We start from the raw sequence: 6,293 nt of genomic DNA on the forward strand, positions 1-6,293 counted from the left end.
ATATATATATTGGTCTGTTCCGTCCTCCTCAAGAGGGCTGAGTTTACTTTATGCGTATGATGTCTTTGACAACGGAATACAATTTTCCTTTCACGAAAGAGTGACCAGCGCATTACACAAAGAAAGAAAGGTGATAAGAACCTTGAACGTTAGAATTCTTACGAAGAGCCATGGGCACATTAAAAAATTTGACAAGAATTTGACAAGAAACGGGAAACTTCGGACACAAAGAAAACTCTTTATATTTTGATTTCAAAGACGAAATAAAATTTGTATTGCTCTCATTATCATAACCATGGATTTTCTTATTATTTACAAAATAATGTGACGTTAGAAGAATGAATAAAATGATAGAGAACAGAACAAGAGTCATGATTGAAGGCGAACTGATGTCTCTGCGTCATTCTTCGTAGGACCTATCATTTCTGGTGACTTCCAGTATGTCGTAACGATATCGGCAGAAGCAGGATTTATGTCGCCGCACATTGTCCATGTACTGTGTACGGCGTAGACTTCCATCTTGTGCTGTTGCTAAGATATTCTGCAGTTACTACGAGATGGAGGAAATGCAGACTATCATCCGCTGTTGCTAGGGAAAGCAAACTATCATCCGCTGTTGCTAGGGAAAGCAAACTAGCATCCGCTGTTGCTAGGGAAAGCAAACAATCGTCCGCGGTAAATGTGATATCAGAAAAAAAAATCAGACTTTCTTGCTAGGATACCAGCGAACACTCAAACTATATCCTCCTGCTGCTATACTGAGAAAACTCCAAATTTTCATCTGCCGTTACTAAGACACAGTGTAAAATTCAATGCCTCCTGTCGTTGCTAAGCAACGGAGAGAAAAGCGAAGATGATCAAATGAACGGGATGAGAAAGGAATAAGAGAGAAAAGACAGTAGATCAAGGATGATGGATGAAAGTAAGGCAGAATAAAGGAGAGACAGGAAAGAAGAAGGAAGGTAATTGTGATAAACAGAAGAAACTGGAATGAAAATAACTGGAATCGTGCCAAACATTTGGACCATTGCTAGAATACGGAGAGAATCCAGACGATAAGAGTAACCCGCATGGACTACAGAAATAGTTTTCGAAAATGCTATGCAGGTTTCTGCCCACGTGCATTCTAGTCTGGGCAGCAAACAAAGCTGTATGTGTAATTCCAAGGAAACGTGAATCCTACAGAGCGTATTGTATTAGATCAAGGTCTTCTGGCTAGTTGATAAGTAGCTACATAAGAATACATTACGTTTCTATTAAGCTACATTTTTATATATGGATTAATATATTTACATATATATCGTTTGAAGGGGGCACGCGGTAGCGTAGTTGGTTGAGGCACTATGCTACAAGCCGGATGGTCGCGGGTTCAGTTTCCGATGTCGTTGGATTTTTCAATTAATCTAATACTTCCAGCCGCACTATGGCCCTGGGGTCGACTTAACCGCTAATAGAAATGCGTATCAGGAATACTATTGGAATATTCTTATGGGTAAAGGGCGATTGTCTAGAAAATGTGGGAACCTCAACGTCTCACAAACCCATGGGCCTCTACGGCCTGTTACAAGGATACCTTTACTTTACCTCACTTTATATCGCTTGAAAGCATTTATTGCCGTGTTTTTTTTCGCCTATTTCACGAAACCTATCACAAATATGGCGCATTTATAAAGAACCATTCAATTCCATTCAGCTGCATAAAGAACCTTAAGGAACCAGTGTTTAAGGACGTAGAATCGCCTTCAGTAGATCATTATGTTCCCTACATCCTTAGTCTAACAGTAAATCCGTGTGCGCACAGAAAGGAAAATTACGGATATATTGAAAATTTGTGTACATTTACCTTAAAATCCCTTGTTCAAGCGGATAACTGTACCTGGGCATCACGGCTATTATTAACCACATCGACCTCTTATAATATGACAACGGCTGACAAAGAGTTCAACGAAACCTTCACTTTGCTTTCAGCTGTGAAAATTCATGGTTAAAAACTGAATTAACAAACATTTCACGAAATCCAGGTGTGATTATTAGTAACAGTAATCTTTGCAGAATTGCAAGGTTTTTGGACTTTTCCCATCGTCTGGAATTCTACGTAATAGAGGGCACTCTAGGTAATAGATGACACGACGTTTCGGAAACTGGATCTGTTTCTGTCTTCAAGTGAGAAAGGAAGACACCTAGTCAGTTGGGCCCCTCAGAAAGAGCGAATCTCACACAATTACCTATAATTCCGGACGATGGGAAAAGTCCACAAACCCAGTAATTCTGTGTCATCCACCATCGTCAGAACCCTTTAGAATCTAGTAAATTTTGTATCTGATTTTTCTTATCGAAATATTCGTACAACATCCTCTACATTCTTCCAAATACTTAGTTCTCTCCCAAACCACAAATTTTCATGCTAACGAAATAGTTAACTGAAATGTGACGTACAGACTCGTAAGAACTTGATTCAGAGTCCTGTGCTGTAGAGAGCTTGTGTTATTTCATAACATAAAGTTTTGTTTATTGGTAGTTTACTTTACTGTCAGAGAAATCGGCGCACAGTTTTAGAGTTTGGTCATAAGAAGAGTCTCTTAAATTTTACGACTGTTTTTACATAACTGTCATTTTTATTGCCAACATTAAAGTTTACAAAAGTACAAGATCGTTACATATTATGAAAACCACCTTTCCCGTGCGCAGAGACTTTATATGTGAGAAAAATTTCTCTGCCACAAATTTGAGAGTGCCATTTCAGAATTGCTTTGATAGCTACAGTAATTCTGAAAGAGGAAAACCTTAATTCTGTATTCGTTAAATATCAAGACAAAAACTTCCCTAATAGCCACGTTGAACAGCAAGTGTTTTCAGTTACACACGTTGTGAAATTAAAAATTTCTGTGACAGATTTCTTCAAAGAAACTTCACTTTGTACTCTGTTTCCTCTCTTGTTGGAAACGACTAACTCTGTCACATATCGCTATAGGTTGCTTTTTTAATTACGTCAGCAATGTGACGTTCTTCACAGAAGGAAACATTTTAACGTGTTTTCCTTTTTGCCCGATCCTAGAAAGTCAACACTGAAGCTGGACTAATATTACTTTCAGTGCTCTTATACGCGACTGTTTCTCAAAGCACCGATGCTCAACTTTTATTCCTGAATCATCACTGGGATGTTCTAAAGATACAGGTGTCTCCTGACATGAAAATTCTCATACTAGTACACAGCCCCCCCTCGGCAGCAAGTAATATTTTGTATAAAACGAAGTTAATTTGTAGATGCGCACTCGAAAATTTTCTGTGGTCCAATACTAAGGACAGTCTGAACAACTGAAGGTATCAGACTAGCTTTTAAGAGCCTAGCGACACCGTATACATTAATTATGTACACATGACTTATTTCCAATCTGTAATGAACTAAAACAAGGGAATATCTGATCCCGTTGTGTCTGTTTCGCTTCGCATTATGTCGTCATAAATATTCTACAAGTTCAAAACGTGTGAAATTCAGAGGATAGCATGAGATATTTGTTTGTGTTGCTGGCTTTGATTTATCTAGTAAATAAATATATAGAAGACAAATTTAGATGTACTTTTTTCCACATTCCATAATTCAGTATATTTCTTTACAACAAAAGAAATGTGTTCTTTTCAATGATCATTTAATTATAAGCAGAACAGTAGTACTTGTCATAATGTTATATTTTAGCGTCCTGTTGCACTGATTTTCATCCATGATATGTATACAGTGGCCGTCTTGTAGTGCACTCAATTTCATCTGTCACTTCACACTCGCAGCTAAGAAGGGAACATACATCACAAGACGCGGTTTACACAGAAAGTAAGAAAAACGACCCCGTAGTGAACGAACCACATGCAAGTTTTAATTAAGACAAATAAGATGAATTATCTTAACAAGTTTTAGCGAGTGTAAATTTATCATAATTGACAAATACGGACTTTTTAAATACTTTTTAAATGGTGTTGTGAAAACATATGAGGGCAAGCAATGCAATAGATTGACGTAATTGGGACACCTGATGATGGCACTATGTTGCCGAAACATGTCGTGAAGTAACAGGTGAAATTGAGTGCACTACAAGATGGCCACTGTATACATATAACAGTAGTACTTGGTTTTTGGACATTTTCTACCATCCGGTAATCTAGAAAATAGAACGCACGACTTTTCTGAATCTAGATCTTTTTCCGTTCTCAGGTTAGGAGGAAAACACCTACTCAGCTGGGTCCCTTAGAATATCGGACGATGGAAAAGTCAAGAAAATCAGTAATTCTGTGTATTATACATCATCGTCAGAACCTTACAATCAAAACAGAAGTGTTTATATGGACGGAATGGGCCTTTTGCGTGTGTTCTGTTAATCACGCAGGGTTACATTGTGGATATCAGGAGATATATTGGCAAAGAGACGCTCACTGTAGTGCCATCAGGAGTACATAGTCCGTTACAATTTGTCGACATTTCGGGCTTTTCATTATGTCTCTTCTGCTCTGTTATATTTGAAAGCAGAACGCTACATAACAACGTCCATTATCGCTGACGTCGATTAGTAAAACTTTTCCGACCATGTAATAAATGCTTTCACCGAATGAGGTACTCATTCATCAGAAAGAGACACGATTCCGTATTTATTAGAACGACTGAAATAGCTTCTCAGGTTAAACAAATGATGTCATACTGAAGGACCTTATATAATCAGTAAATATTTTCAGTTTGTTTTATTTCTCCCAGAGCCACAAAAATTACTTGATGTTTAATCTTTAAATACATATGTACTTCAACATAATCTTTAAAATGAGAACTTTCGTTATACAAATAGACGTATTTAGACATTAAACACTTGGGTCATATAGAGCATACTTCTAGACGAATATTTTCAAAAAAAAAATATAATCATCAAATTGGACTTTTTTTTCCTAGCAATGGTCACGTTGATAGTGAGATCAAACTCTTCATAATAAGTACGGTATTAAAATATTATAATATTATATTTAAGCATCCTGTTACACTCACACAATATATATGAGACAAATTCCGTCTTAAGTGCAACAATTTAATTGTAGTTCTTTCTTCTTCCCTTCCTCTACACTACATGTTTCGGCCCTAAATGGTCATCATCAGGTGTGTATTCTTACGTAGCTGCTACACTGCCCGTAGTTTAAAATTTAAATTGGAAAGACTGGTGATTTTAAATTTTAAACTACGGGCAGTATAGCAGCTACGTAAGAATACACACCTGATGATGACCATTTAGGGCCGAAACATGTAGTGTGGAGGAAGGGAAGAAGAAAGAACTACAATTAAATTGTTGCACTTAAGACGGAGTTTGTCTCATATATGTGGTATTAAAACTCTATATCTCGTATTTTCCGTCGATTTTCAGAAAGGATACTATATTGTAAGACAACACATTTCACACAGAGATATTGGGTTTTCGGAATTTATCCATCGTCTTGGTTTTAAGATAACTAAGAAAAACACGACGTTTCGGAAACTGGATCGGTTTCCGCGCTCTGGTGAGGAAAAAACGCCTATTCTGTTGGGTCCCTTAAAAATAGGTAACCTCGATCACTATTAGTTTGCTGATAACGAATATGAAAGCTACACTGATTGCGGTTTATGACTATATCAACCCATTCCCATCTGTTGGGAAACACAAACTCTCGTGTCACCTAACTACAATATCGACCAATTCTAGCGGAGGTTGTTCGTTCAGTATGTCACAGTTAATTCCCAGACGTTACGTTCTACACGTTAATTTCTTGTCTTACATCGCATTTATAAGGTGAAATAAATTTATGAACCCTGGTACATAATCGTAAAGTTACTTCTATTAACACAGAAGCAAATAATCACTATCGACCTCTCTCATTTACGTACGCCTCTTTTTTTGTGTTCGTACGCAATATTTCTTATTAGTATGTTTCTGAAGTCCTAAACCATCCTTCGGTTTTTAATATTTCTTTAAATTGGAAACCCAAGTATAACACAAAATTATTTACACCTAATAGTTTGACTGAATGCACAAATTACGACAAGTAACATGCCTGAAATCGTGCAATAATCTTTATATCAGTAAGGACAACTAAATTGGAAATTCTTCGCGGAATTAGTACCTCTCTCTCTCTCTCTCTCTACAGCCCTTTGAACGTTTCTGCTTCCTCGGTTTCTTAACCCTATACACACTCGGTAGGATTTCTTACAACACAAACACAGAAAAAATAGCACCACAGACATCCATGCCTCGAATGGGATTCGAATCCATGACCCAAGTGTTCGAGAGGGT

This window comes from Cryptotermes secundus, unplaced genomic scaffold (assembly GCF_002891405.2).
Source record: "Cryptotermes secundus unplaced genomic scaffold, Csec_1.0 scaffold241, whole genome shotgun sequence".
Taxonomy (NCBI): Eukaryota; Metazoa; Arthropoda; class Insecta; order Blattodea; family Kalotermitidae; genus Cryptotermes; species Cryptotermes secundus.